The following is a 15,722-nucleotide window of genomic DNA, read 5'->3' as shown; positions in this document are numbered from 1 at the left end:
TTTTTTTATATTTTTGCTCATATATATTGGCGATGGTAGCGTGCTCCGCCTACCACACCGTATGCCCTGGGTTCAAACCCCGGGCAAAGCAACATCAAAATTTTAGAAATAAGATTTTTCAATTAGAAGAAAATTTTTCTAAGCGGAGTCGCCCCTCGGCAGTGTTTGGCAAGCGCTCCGGGTGTATTTCTGCCATGAAAAGCTCTCAGTGAAAACTCATCTGCCTTGCAGATGCTGTTCGGAGTCGGCATAAAACATGTAGGTCCCGTCCGGCCAATTTGTAGGGAAAATCAAGAGGAGCACGACGCAAATTGGAAGAGACGCTCGGCCTTAGATCTCTTCGGAGGTTATCGCGCCTTACATTTATTTTATTTTATATATTGAGTAATTGAAGTAAGAAGGCAGGAGTGGCCGTAAAATACATTGATTAATTTGCAAAATTCTTAAGATTCATATTTCTTTTAAGTGAACACTTTTACATAATTTTTTTGATGGATTCTAAGCTCGAAGGTAAGTAGAATTTTTTAATAGTAATTCTTTCACAATTAGAGTATTTTCAATATATTTAACATTCCGTTATTAAGAAAAAAAAGGTATTTTTTCACTATATTTTTAACTTTAGGGACAAAAAAGTTACATACATCCGCGGACATCCGGGCTTTATTTTACATATGTTATAGTCGCAAATATTCTCTAATAGTCGAAAAAAAACCATTGCGAATTCTTAGCACATCTATTTTTAATTTTTTTTTTTTTGTAGATTTAGTTATCTCTACATATCAAATAGGATGTATGTACGTATATCAACATTCAAGTTGATATTTTAAAAAACTCTTTTATTTTGGTTTGCAATATAAAATTTATTTTTGTTTATTTTTGAGTTTAAATATTTTCCAACTAATTAAAATTTTCTTTTTTTTTGAAGTTATTCAAAATTTTAAGTTAACACGAAAACTCAATTAAAATTATTTTAAAAATTAAAGTAAAGAGTACAAAGTAGTTAACACTATATTTACTCCCCCTCCAAGAAAATTTGAAACAAACAAATTATTAATTAATATTAAATGTAACCTTTTTTTGTTTTTTGTTGTTTAATGTATTTGTATTTAAATTAGTGTTAATAAGTATGTTTGCTGGTTTAAGTAAATCAATTGAAATATTTTTAATAGTATTTTTGTATTGAATTGTAAATGTTTTATGTTTCTTAGAGATAACTTTAAAAGGTCCTTCATAAGGTGATTCTAAATTAGATTTACGAAGAAATTTAACAAAAACATACTCACAATTTTCTAATTGTTTAGGAACGAAAAAATTTTCTTTGTTATGATGAAAAACTTTAGAACGAACAAGCGAAAAATGATCTCTTATTTTATGAAGAGCGTCATTAGAAAAATCATGTTCTTTATTACTATTTGAAATAATTAATTCACCAGGTATTCTAAGTGTTTGGCCATAAACAAGTGCAGCAGATGAACATTTTAAATCTTCTTTAATAGAAGTTCGTAAACCAAGTAGAATGAATGGTAAAATGTCAGACCAATGAACCGAGTCGATTGATCCTATAATTGCTGCTTTTAAAGTTCGATGAAATCTCTCTATCATGCCATTTGCTTGGGGATGGTAAGGAGATGTATGAATTTTATGAGAACCTAAAAGTTTAGTTAATTCCGTAAAAAATTTTGAAGTGAATTGTGAACCTTGATCTACTGTAATATTTAATGGTATACCAAATCGTGGTATATAATTTTGAATAAAAGTTTTTACTATAGTATTTGTTGAAATATCTTTGAATGAACCGAGTCGTTTGATGCTATAATTGCTGCTTTTAAAGTTCGATGAAATCTCTCTATCATGCCATTTGCTTGGGGATGGTAAGGAGATGTATGAATTTTATGAAAACCTAAAAGTTTAGTTAATTCCGTAAAAAATTTTGAAGTAAATTGTGAACCTTGATCTACTGTAATATTTAATGGTATACCAAATCGTGGTATATAATTTTGAATAAAAGTTTTTACTATAGTATTTGTTGAAATATCTTTAAGTGGATAAGCTTCAGGCCAACGTGAAAATCTGTCAATAATTGTTAAAATATAACAATTCCCATTTGAAACTGGAAGAGGTCCAACAATATCCATATGAATATGTTCAAAACGGCCTGATGGTATTTGAATTTTTTGGATAGGAGATTTAGTATGTCTTGAAATTTTGAATTTTTGACAATTGATGCAAGGTGAAGACCAATCGTTAATCTCTTTACGCATGTTAGGCCAATAATATTTATTTTGAATTAATTTTCTAGTTGTTCTTATACTTGGATGAGATAATGACTGAATTTTGTCAAATATAATTCTTCTCATAGAATGTGGAACATAAGGTCGAAAAGGTTGTAGAGAAACATCACACCATATATTTAAATTAATAACTGGAATATGAATTTCTTTTAAATTATTTTTAGAATTTTGATCAGAAATGGTTTTTTGTAAAAATGTATCAGTTTGTTGTTCTTTATATAAAGTTTCTAAATTTATATCTTGAGTTGAAATTGCATTTATTTCTAGAATACGGGAAAGTGTGTCGGCAACTATGTTGTCTTTTCCACGTATATATTGAATATCATTTGTAAATTTAACAATATATTCAAGATGACGTAGTTGACGAGGAGATCTATCTAATTTAGAATTTAGAACATGAATTAAAGGTTTATGATCCTTCAAGAAAATGTTTAAAATGTTTAATTGAATTATAAATAGCCAAAAGTTCACGATCAAATGTTGAATATTTAGTTTCTGTTGTAGTTAATTTTCTTGAAAAATAAGCTAAGGGTTCTAGTATATTATTGCTAGTTTGTTGAAGAACTGCTCCAATAGCAACATTTGATGCATCTACTGCTAATGATAAAGTACCATTTTTGTCGAAATGTGTAAGTAAAGTATTTTTAGCAAAAAGTTTTTTAACATTTTCGAAAGCTGTTGTGGTTTCATTTGTCCAATTTAATTGTTTGAGTTTGTTTTTAATTGCATGTGTTAACATTTCATGCAGAGGACTAAGTTCTGTTGCTAACATTTTAATATATCTGTGATAGTAATTTATCATACCTAAAAATTTTTGTAATTTATTTATAGAAATTGGTTTTTCAAAATGTGTTATGATTTCAATTCTATCTAAAGATTGTTTAATACCTTCGCCTGAAATTTCGTAACTTAAAAAATTTAATTTATTTACACCGAGAGTACATTTTGAAGGTTTGATATTTAAATTATATTCTTCAAGTCTTTTGAAAACTGATTTTAAATGATTTATATGTTGATCTTCATTATCACTGGCAATAAGAATGTCATCAATGTATGTAAATACAAAATCGAAATCAGAAAATACTTCATTAATAAAGCGTTGGAAAGTTTGAGCACTGTTCCGTAAACCGAAGGGCATTCCTACGAATTCAAACATTCCAAAAGGGGTAGTTATTGCAGTTTTATGAATGTCTTCTTCTGCCATTGGAATTTGGTGGTAGGCACGCACAAGATCAATTTTGGAAAAAAAATTGTTTGTTTTTTAAATCAATTGTTAAATCGTGAATATGTGGTAAAGGATACCGATCTGGTGTAGTAATAAAATTAAGTCTTCGATAGTCTCCGCAAGGTCTCCAATCATTCGGTTCTTTTTTAGGAACGAGATGAAGTGGAGATGCAATAGGAGAATTTGAGGGTCTGCATATACCCGTTTTAACTAAAAATTCAAATTCAGCTTTAGCAATTTTAAGTTTGATTGGATCAAGACGTTTGGGTTTCGAAAATGGTAAAATACCTTTTGTTTCTATCCTGTGAACCGTATGGTGTTTAACTTTTTTAGTATAATCTGGTTCACAGGTAATAGATGGAAATTCATTAAGTAATTTTGAAAACTTATTTTCGACAATAGGAATTTTGAGTGAGAAAATATCAGAAAATCCAGAAGATCCAGCAACTTTAATTATTATAGTAGAATCCATTATTTCTTTATTTTTAATATTGACAATAATTCCGAATTTTTCTAAAAAGTTTGCTCCTAAAATTGGTGTATCAATGTTCGCAATAATGAATGAAAATTCAAAATCTCTTCTTAAACCTAAATCAATTTTAAGTAGTTTTGTACCGAAAGTTTCAATTGAAGAACCGTTTGCTGCGGTCAAAGTAAGATCCGAATTTCTTTTATAAATTTTAAATTTAGAAAAAGGAATAACTGATACAACTGCGCCGGTATCGATAAGAAAATTAAGTTTATTGAATTTATCAAATATGAATAGGCGACGAGTAGGTTTAATAATAGTTCCATTATCCGTCACCGTCATAATGGATCGTTTCAGTTTAAATTTTGTTCGCAATTTGAATTATGATTTTAATTAAAATTGCATGGGGGTATATATTTAAGAGCGTTATTTTTAAATTTTTTGTGATACCAACAAATAGTTGTTTGTGAATTAAATTTACGATTGTTTGAAAAATTTCTTGATCTTGAAAAATTTCGAGATTTAGATCTATTTTAATCTTTAGATCTTGAACGGATTTTTAATTGATTAATATCATTAGAAATTTTATTTAAATTTTGAAAAATAGCCGTGGTTAATTCAGTTAAATTTTTAACGCATTGTTCTAAAATATTATTATTTATACTTGAGACTACAGGAGATTTGGAAAAATGAGGATATTGATTAAATCAAAAAGTTTGTCAGCTAAAATAATAATTTCGTCTCTGTTTTGATTATTATTGGAAGTCAAATGAATTTGTATTTCTTGTGGTAATTTACGAATACACAATTTAAAGAGTAATTCTTGGCTAACTATGGAGTCAGAACCTATAAGTGATTTCATAAATCTGAATAGTTCAGATGGTGAACGATCACCAAGTTCAGTTTTTGAAAATAATTGTTCTAATCGTTTTTCTTCGCTAAGAGAAAATCTTTCACATAGAATTTTTTTGATTGTATCATATTTATTAAAAAGAGGAGGAGGGTTAATAACATCTAAAATTTTAGATATAGTATCTCGTTGAAGAGTAATTAGAACATTTTGAAATTTTAAATTATCATCATTGATATTGTTAATTTCAAATTGTCCTTCAACAAGCAAAAACCAGGCATCAGGACAATCTTGCCAAAATTGTGGTAATTTAATAGATTTAGTAGAAGGAAAATTTGTAAAGTTATCTTGTGTTGAAGTATTTTGTGTTGTATTAGAGATGTTGTTTTGTGTTGTATTAATGTTAGAGTTTTGAGTTGTATTGTGAGTCATGATGTTATTTGTATGGTTGATATTTTGATTTTCTGAATTTGTAAAATTACGAGTTCGTATTGGTGAATGTAGAACCATATGAATAGAAATTTAAAGGAAATATTTGAAAATAAGAAAATATTTAAGAATTTTTTGGAAAGGGAGTTAGCAATTTAAATACAATATTTAATAACAATTTTTGTTGTTATATCGGCCTACTGATTTGTAAGATCGCGAGTTTGAATCGAGCTCAAGGCCTAACAATAATTATTTTATCATTATTATTGTTATAATATATTTTTTCTTAATTGAAAAATTTTTTTTAAATTAGAATAGCAGAAAGAAAAAATTTAGACAACTGCCAAAGCTCGTTGTATAGATCCATTTCGGGAACTGCCAAATTCCTTCATCGGCAACGTTTAGGCGCCGCTGCTATAACCATTCAGCCACCACAGCGGTTTCTTGTTTGTCTTCATTATTCCTACTTCAATTCTGGTTCTTGCCAATTGATATTCACAGCACTGCGACATCTGTTACAGAATAGTTGTGAAAATTGGACTTTGTTTATGGCGATGATGCCATAGTGTCATATTTTATTGACACTTTTTCCCCGTGCTCTGGGATGTATTAACAATTTTTGTTGTTATATCGGCCTACTGATTTGTAAGATCGCGAGTTTGAATCGAGCTCAAGGCCTAACAATAATTATTTTTATCATTATTATTGTTATAATATATTTTTTCTTAATTGAAAAATTTTTTTTTAAATTAGAATAGAAGAAAGAAAAAATTTAGACAACTGCCAAAGCTCGTTGTATAGATCCATTTCGGGAACTGCTAAATTCCTTCATCGGCAACGTTTAGGCGCCGCTGCTATAACCATTCAGCCACCACAGCGCGGTTTCTTGTTTGTCTTCATTATTCCTACTTCAATTCTGGTTCTTGCCAATTGATATTCACAGCACTGCGACATCTGTTACAGAATAGTTGTGAAAATTGGACTTTGTTTATGGCGATGATGCCATAGTGTCATATTTTATTGACACTTTTTCCCCGTGCTCTGGGATGTATTAACAATTTTTGTTGTTATATCGGCCTACTGATTTGTAAGATCGCGAGTTTGAATCGAGCTCAAGGCCTAACAATAATTATTTTATCATTATTATTGTTATAATATATTTTTTCTTAATTGAAAACATTTTTTTTTAAATTAGAATAGAAGAAAGAAAAAATTTAGACAACTGCCAAAGCTCGTTGTATAGATCCATTTCGGGAACTGCTAAATTCCTTCATCGGCAACGTTTAGGCGCCGCTGCTATAACCATTCAGCCACCACAGCGGTTTCTTGTTTGTCTTCATTATTCCTACTTCAATTCTGGTTCTTGCCAATTGATATTCACAGCACTGCGACATCTGTTACAGAATAGTTGTAAAAATTGGACTTTGTTTATGGCGATGATGCCATAGTGTCATATTTTAAAAAAAATTTTTTCAATTAAGAAAAAATATATTATAAAAATAATAATGATAAAATAATTATTGTTAGGCCTTGAGCTCGATTCAAACTCGCGATCTTACAATATTTAATTTTATATAAAAAATAAGTAAATTTTAATAACTTATATTAAAATTTTTAAGATATAAAAATAATCTTAAAATAAATTTGAAATTTTAATTTAATATTAAAATAAAAATTGTATTTAGAAAAAGTTAAAATTATTTAAAATTTATATTTACGATTTATTACTATGGAAGAGTTGATTGATAAATTTAAATATGCAATGGCTTTAAAATATAATGATGCTCTTATTTGTGTAGAGGACGTTAAAGATCATGAATGGTTCCAATAAACGGTACACTATATGACGATGTTGCTTGTTGAATGTTAAAATACTTGGATATACGAATGAAATGTAGGGAGAGGTTTGTGACACTATTTTGTAGATGAAACTTCCTGAGTAATGCTGGATCAATTTTCGACAGCTGTGGTAGTATTTGAAACAGTGGCAGTATTGTTTTGATCTGGCATTTATTTTTAAAAATGAGTTTTGGCGTATTTACACTTCTCGTTTTAAGTGTTTTATATTGCGTAACTTAAAGATATGTTGCAATGTGTTGCGAAAAATCACTCAAAAATTTAATTTTTTAATTATTTCACAATTTTTTTGTTGCATTTTTAACTATTTTATTATTTCTATCAAAGTTTTAACAATTAATAAAGTTATTTTTGTTTAGTTCCAGCGGCTGTTGTTTTAACAAAATTAGGTGTACTGTTAAACACTCTGCGACAATGGTACATCCTTTGTTGGTTGTCTTCTAATGTTTTACCACAATTAATTTAACAGGTTTTTTAAACTTTTGTTATGAGCTTTCGTATATATATATATATAATTAAGTGCGAAAGTTCGGTTTAATTATTCATTTCGCTCATTAAATGTTGTAGTTCACAAACTACACTGGGTTGTCTTCATTTTTCTTAATATATTTTTAAATTCTGTTTAGCAATTCATAATGACTTGAACCAAATATGTCTTTTATATTTTAGTTTTGCATTTAATATTGACAAGGCGACTGATGAAGATATATTGAAACTTCTTATTAGTTTCTTTTAGAAGCTACTTTCAGTTAGATGGGAAAAATTGGTTGCGCGGAAGAATTACACCACTTTTGTCAAAAAAGATAAAATATATTGTTCATGAAATTATTGCTATTTAATTGGTTCGATTGAGGATCGCCAATATACCAACATTCAAGTTGATATTTTAAAAAACTCTTTTATTTTGGTTTGCAATATACAATTTATTTTTGTTTTGCTTTGAGTTTAAATATTTTCCAACTAATTAAAATTTTCTTTTTTTGAAGTTATTCAAAATTTTAAGTTAACACGAAAACTCAATTAAAATTATTTTAAAAACAAGTAAGGAAGGTTAAGTTCGGGTGTAACCGAACATTACATACTCAGTTGAGAGCTATGGTGACAACATAAGGGAAAATAACCATGTACAAAAATGAACCGAGGGAAACCCTGGAATCTGGTTGTATGACATGTGTATCAAATGAAAGGCATTAAAGAGTATTTTATGAGGGAGTGGGCCATAGTTCTATAGGTGGACTCCATTTAGGGATATAGCCATAAAGGTGGATCAGGGTTGACTCTAGAATGCGTTTGTACGATATGGGAATCAAATGAAAGGTGTTAATGAGCATTTTAAAAGGGAGTGGGCCTTAGTTCTATAGGTGGACGCCGTTTCGAGATATCGCCATAAAGGTGGGCCAGGGGTGACTCTAGAATTCGTTTGTGCAATATGGGTATCAAACGAAAGGAATTAATGAGTATTTTAAAAGGGAGTGGGCCTTAGTTCTATAGGTGGAGACCTTTTCGAGGTATCGCAATAAAGGTGGACCAGGGGTGACTCTAGACTTTGTTTGCAGGATATGGGTATCAAATGAAAGGTGTTAATGAGTATTTTAAGAGGGAGTGGGCCTTAGTTCTATAGGTGGACGCCTTTTCGAGATATCGCCATAAAGATGGACCAGGTGTGACTCTAGAATGCGTTTGTACGATATGGTATCAAATGAAAGGTATTAATGAGTATTTTAAAAGGGCGTGGACCTAAGTTCTATAGATGGACGCCTTTTCGAGATATCGCCGTAAAGATGGACCAGGGGTGACTCTAGAATGCGTTTGTACGATATGGCTATCAAATGAAAGGTGTTAATGAGCATTTTAAAAGGGAGTGGGCCTTAGTTCTATAGGTGGACGCCGTTTCGAGATATCGCCATAAAGGTGGGCCAGGGGTGACTCTAGAATTCGTTTGTGCAATATGGGTATCAAACGAAAGGAGTTAATGAGTATTTTAAAAGGGAGTGGGCCTTAGTTCTATAGGTGGAGACCTTTTCGAGGTATCGCAATAAAGGTGGACCAGGGGTGACTCTAGACTTTGTTTGCAGGATATGGGTATCAAATGAAAGGTGTTAATGAGTATTTTAAGAGGGAGTTGGCCTTAGTTCTATAGGTGGACGCTTTTTCGAGATATCGCCATAAAGATGGACCAGGTGTGACTCTAGAATGCGTTTGTACGATATGGTATCAAATGAAAGGTGTTAATGAGTATTTTAAAAGGGAGTAATCCTTAGTTCCATAGGTGGACGCCGTTTCGAGATATCGCCAAAAAGGTGGGCCAGGGGTGACTCTAGAATTCGTTTGTGCAATATGGGTATCAAACGAAAGGAGTTAATGAGTATTTTAATTGGGAGTGGGCCTTTCTGGACCAGGGGTGACTCTAGAATGCGTTTGTACGATATGGTATCAAATGAAAGGTGTTAATGAGTATTTTAAAAGGGAGTAATCCTTAGTTCCATAGGTGGACGCCGTTTCGAGATATCGCCATAAAGGTGGGCCAGGGGTGACTCTAGAATTCGTTTGTGCAATATGGGTATCAAACGAAAGGAGTTAATGAGTATTTTAAAAGGGAGTGGGCCTTAGTTCTATAGGTGGAGACCTTTTCGAGGTATCGCAATAAAGGTGGACCAGGGGTGACTCTAGACTTTGTTTGCAGGATATGGGTATCAAATGAAAGGTGTTAATGAGTATTTTAAGAGGGAGTGGGCCTTAGTTCTATAGGTGGACGCCTTTTCGAGATATCGCCATAAAGATGGACCAGGTGTGACTCTAGAATGCGTTTGTACGATATGGTATCAAATGAAAGGTGTTAGTGAGTATTTTTAAAAGGGAGTGGGCCTTCGTTGTATAGGTGTTCGCCTTTTCGAAATATCGCCATAAAGGTGGACCAGGGGTGACTCTAGAATGAGTTTGTACGATATGGGTATCAAATTAAAGGTATTAATGAGAGTTTTAAAAGGGAGTGGTGGTAGTTGTATATGTGAAGGCGTTTTCCAGATATCGACTAAAATGTGGACCAGGGTGACCCAGAACATCATCTGTTGGATACCGCTAATTTATTTATATATGTAATACCTGCCAAGATTTTAAGAGTTTTTTATTTCGCCCTGCAGAACTTTTTCATTTTCTTCTACTTAATATGGTAGGTGTCACACCCATTTTACCAAGTTTTTTCTAAAGTTATATCTTGCGTCAATAGACCAATACAATTACCATGTTTCATTCCTTTTTTCGTATTTGGTATAGAATTATGGCATTTTTTTCAATTGTCGTAATTTTCGATATCGAAAAAGTGGGCGTGGTCATAGTCGGATTTCGTTCATTTTTCATACCAAGATAAAGTGAGTTCAGATAAGTACGTGAACTGAGTTTAATAAAGATATATCGATTTTTGCTGAAGTTATCGTGTTAACGGCCATGCGGAAGGACAGACGGACGGCTGTGTATAAAAACTGGGCGTGGCATTAACCGATTTCGCCCATTTTCACAGAAAACAGTTAACGCCATAAAATCTATGCCTCTACCAAATTTCAAAAGGATTGGTTAATTTTTGTTCGACTTATGGCGTTAAAAGTATCCTAGACAAATTAAATGAAAAAGGGCGGAGCCACGCCCATTTTTAAATTTTCTTTTATTTTTGTATTTTGTTGCACCATATCATTACTGGAGTTGAATCTTGACATAATTTACTTATATACTGTAAAGATATTAAATTTTTTGTTAAAATTTTACTTTAAAAAAAATTTTTTTTTAAAAGTGCGCGTGGTCCTTCTCCGATTTTGCTAATTTTTATTAAGCGTACATATAGTAATAAGTGTAACGTTCCTGCCAAATTTCATCATGATATCTTCAACTACTGCCAAATTACAGCTTGCAAAATTTTAAATTACCTTCTTTTAAAAGTGGGCGGTGCCACGCCCATTGTCCAAAATTTTACTAATTTTCTATTTTGCGTCATGAGTTCAACTCATCTACCAAGTTTTGTCGCTTTATCGGTCTTTTGTAATGAATTATCGCACTTTTTCGGTTTTTCGAAATTTTCGATATCGAAAGTGGGCGTGGTTATAGTCCGATATCGTTCATTTTAAATAGCGATCTGAGATGAGTGCTCAGGAACCTACGTACCAAATTTCATCAAGATACCTCAAAATTTACTCAAGTTATCGTGTTAACGGACGGACGGACGGACGGACGAACGGACATGGCTCAATCAAATTTTTTTTCGATTCTGATTATTTTGATATATGGAAGTCTATATCTATCTCGATTCCTTTATATATGTACAACCAACCATTATCCAATCAAACTTAATATACTCTGTGAGCTCTGCTCAACTGAGTATAATTAAAGTAAAGAGTACAAAGTAGTTAACACTATAGTACGTACCAGCTCCGACGAGATATTTGAACCTTTAAAGCTGATCTACAAACGGCAAAACCAATTCCCTGGTACAGGAACAAACCCGTAGCCATAAAACATACAAAAATAAACGCGCAAGGTCAACAAGTTCACACCAAAAGCAAAAAGGCGAAGATCATTGACTTCAACCTGCCACAACCTACCGCACCAGTCACCAAGGCATAAAAACAGGTACATACAATGGATTGATGAAGATAAACCAAAACCAGGTTTCGGCAATACCAATGAAAATTCTGAGGCTAGTGCTGAGATTACGGGATTGGATGTAACGCTCATCAAAAGATTCGACACTCTCCTTCGCGTATTAGCATCTGGGTACAATATAAATATCCAAAAATTTTAAGAATTTGCGGTCGAGACTAAAAAACTATACATAGATCTCTATCCATGATTTAATATGCCTGTTACAGTTCATAAATTCTTAGTACATATTACTGATATTATAAAATTAGCAATTTTACCTATTGGTCAAGTTTCCGAGGAAGCACAGGAAGCCCGTAAAAAAGATTTGAGACACACAAAAGCAGTCGCGTGAAGCCACGAATAGAGATCTTATGAATATGTTGCTTATAACATCGGATCCTTTAGTTAACAGTTTTAGGGAGATACCTAAGAAAAAATTTAAAAGTCTGACTTCAGAAGTCTTAAATTTACTGTCCCCCGATAATGTTGAGGAGTCAATAAATACCCTAGTTGTTTCAAGCTTTCACAGTAGTGTTGCTGATGTTCATGACTATTCCACAAGTGACTCATCCAATGAAAGTGTTGATAGCGAATAATAACATAATTATAAAAGATAACCTACCCTATAACTTTTTGTTGGATCAGGTTTTATTTAATTTAAATCTATTGTCTTTTCTACTTTGTATGATACTTTACTTTTAAGTTTTTGTAATAAGTAATTTTCACATAATTAATTTAATTATTTACATTGTTATTATTATTATTGTAATTCACTTTTACATTCCTGACTGGTACTATAAAATAATTTTGTAAAAATTGTAGTGCCAGGATAAATAAAAAAAAAAATACTCAAATAAATAAACAAGTAAGGAAGGTTAAGTTCGGGTGTAACCGAACATTACATACTCAGTTGAGAGCTATGGTGACAACATAAGGGAAAATAACCATGTAGGAAAACGAACCGAGGGAAACCCTGGAATGTATATCAAATGAAAGGCATTAAAGAGTATTTTATGAGGGAGTGGGCTATAGTTCTATAGGTGGACGCCATTTAGGGATATAGCTATAAAGGTGGATCAGGGTTGACTCTAGAATGCGTTTGTACGACATGGGTATCAAATGAAAGGTGTTAATGAGTATTTTAAAAGGGAGTAATCCTTAGTTCCATAGGTGGACGCCGTTTCGAGATATCGCCACAAAGGTGGACCAGGGGTCATCCCAGAATTTGTTTGTACAATATGGGCATCAAACGAATGGTGTTAATGAGTATTTTAAAAGGGAGTGGGCCTTAGTTCTATAGGTGGACGCCGTTTCGAAATATCGCCATAAAGGTGGACCAGGGGTGACTCTAGAATGTGTTTGTACGATATGGGTATCAAATTAAAGGTATTAATGAGGGTTTTAAAAGGGAGTGGTGGTTGTTGTATAGGCGGTCGCCTTTTCGAGATATCGCCATAAAGGTGGACCAGGGGTGACTCTAGAATGCGTTTGTACGATATGGGTATCAAATGAAAGGTGTTAATGAGTATTTTAAAAGGGAGTAATCCTTAGTTCCATAGGTGGACGCCGTTTCGAGATAGCGCCATAAAGGTGGACCAGGGGTGACCCTAGAATTTGTTTTTACAATATGGGTATCAAAAGAAAGGTGTTAATGAGTATTTTAAAAGGGAGTAATCCTTAGTTCCAGAGGTGGACGCCGTTTCGAGATATCGCCATAAAGGTGGACCAGGGGTGACCCTAGAATTTGTTTGTACAATATGGGCATCAAATGAAATGTGTTAATGCGTATTTTAAAAGGGAGTGGGTCTTAGTTTTATAGGTGGACGCCGTTTCGAAATATCGCCATAAAGGTGGACCAAGGGTGACTCTAGAATATGTTTGTACGATATGGGTATCAAATTAAAGGTATTAATGAGGGGTTTAAAAGGGAGTGGTGGTTGTTGTATAGGTGGTCGCATTTTCGAGATATCGCCATAAAGGTGGACCAGGGGTGACCCTAGAATTTGTTTGTACAATATGGGTATCAAAAGAAAGGTGATAATGAGTATTTTAAAAGGGAGTAATCCTCAGTTCCATAGGTGGACGCCGTTTCGAGATATCGGCATAAAGGTGGAGCAGGGGTCACCCTAGAATTTTTGTACAATATGGGTATCAAAAGAAAGTTGTTAATGAGTATTTTAAAAGGGAGTAATCCTTAGTTCCATAGGTGGACGCCGTTTCGAGATATCGCCATAAAGGTGGACCAGGGGTGACCCTAGAATTTGTGTGTACAATATGGGTATCAAAAGAAAGGTGTTAATGAGTATTTTAAAAGGGAGTAATCCTTAGTTCCATAGGTGGACGCCGTTTCGAGATATCGGCATAAAGGTGGAGCAGGGGTCACCCTAGAATTTGTGTGTACAATATGGGTATCAAAAGAAAGTTGTTAATGAGTATTTTAAAACGGAGTAATCCTTAGTTCCATAGGTGGACGCCGTTTCGAGATATCGCAATAAAGGTGGACCAGGGGTGACCCTAGAATTTGTGTGTACAATATGGGTATCAAAAGAAAGTTGTTAATGAGTATTTTAAAAGGGAGTAATCCTTAGTTCCATAGGTGGACGCCGTTTCGAGATATCGCCATAAAGGTGGACCAGGGGTGACCTTAGAATTTGTGTGTACAATATGGGTATCAAAAGAAAGGTGATAATGAGTATTTTAAAAGGGAGTAATCCTCAGTTCCATAGGTGGACGCCGTTTCGAGATATCGGCATAAAGGTGGAGCAGGGGTCACCCTAGAATTTTTGTACAATATGGGTATCAAAAGAAAGTTGTTAATGAGTATTTTAAAAGGGAGTAATCCTTAGTTCCATAGGTGGACGCCGTTTCGAGATATCGCCATAAAGGTGGAGCTGGGGTGACCCTAGAATTTGTTTGCACGATATGGGTATCAAATGAAATGGGTTAATGAGCATTTTAAAAGGGAGTGGGGCTTGGTTCTATAGGTGGACTTTCGAGATATCGCCATAAAGGTGGACCAGGGGTGACTCTAGAATGAGTTTGTACGATATGGGTATCCAATTAAAGGTATTAATGCGAGTTTTAAAAGGGAGTGGTGTGAAGGCGTTTTCCAGATATCGACCAAAAGTGGACCAGGGTGACCCAGAACATCATCTGTTGGATACCGCTAATTTATTTATATATGTAATACCTGCCAAGATTTTAAGGGTTTTTTATTTCGCCCTGCAGAACTTTTTCATTTTCTTCTACTTAATATGGTAGGTGTCACAACCATTTTATAAAGTTTTTTCTAAAGTTATATTTCGCGTCAATAAAACAATCCAATTACCTTACCATGTTTCAACCCTTTTTTCGTATTTGGTATAGAATTATGGCATTTTTTCATTTTTCGTAATTTTCGATATCGAAAAAGTGAGCGTGATCATAGTCGGATTTCGTTCATTTTTCATACCAAGATAAAGTGAGTTCAAGTAAGCACGTGAACTAAGTTCATTAAAGATATGTCGATTTTTGCTCAAGTTATCGTGTTAACGGCCATGCGGAAGGACAGACGGACGACTGTGTATAAAAACTGGGCGTGGCATCAACCGATTTCGCCCATTTTCACAGAAAACATTTAATGTCATAAAATCTATGTCCCTACAAAATTTCAAAAGGATTGGTTAATTTTTGTTCGACATATGGCGTTAAAAGTATCCTAGACAAATTAAATGAAAAAGGGCGGAGCCACGCCCATTTTGAAATTTTCTTTTATTTTTGTATTTTGTTGCACTATATCATTGCTGGGGTTGAATGTTGACATAATTTACTTATATACTGTAAAGATATTATATTTTTGTTAAAATTTTACTTTAAAAAAAAATTTTTTTTAAAAGGGGGCGTGGTCCTTCTCCGATTTTGCTGATTTTTATTAAGCGTACATACAGTACTAGGAGTAACGTTCCTGCCAAATTTCATCATAATATCTTCAAC

The 15,722-nt window shown here is 33.1% G+C and overlaps 1 protein-coding gene across 1 annotated transcript in view; it reads left to right on the top strand.

Moving 5' to 3' along the window:
• Nucleotides 1–452: 452 nt before the first annotated feature.
• The window catches only part of LOC137243840 (spondin-1), a 139,188-nt gene continuing 123,918 nt past the window's right edge, over nucleotides 453–15,722 (top strand). Inside the window, exon 1 of the mRNA XM_067772023.1 lies at nucleotides 453–510. The gene's annotated coding sequence lies outside the window, so the exon portion shown is untranslated. The remainder of the gene's footprint in view (nucleotides 511–15,722) is intronic.

The sequence above is a fragment of the Eurosta solidaginis genome, chromosome 3 (genome assembly GCF_040869045.1).
Source record: "Eurosta solidaginis isolate ZX-2024a chromosome 3, ASM4086904v1, whole genome shotgun sequence".
Lineage (NCBI taxonomy): Eukaryota > Metazoa > Arthropoda > Insecta > Diptera > Tephritidae > Eurosta > Eurosta solidaginis.
This window is presented reverse-complemented; position numbering and strand designations above follow the sequence as displayed.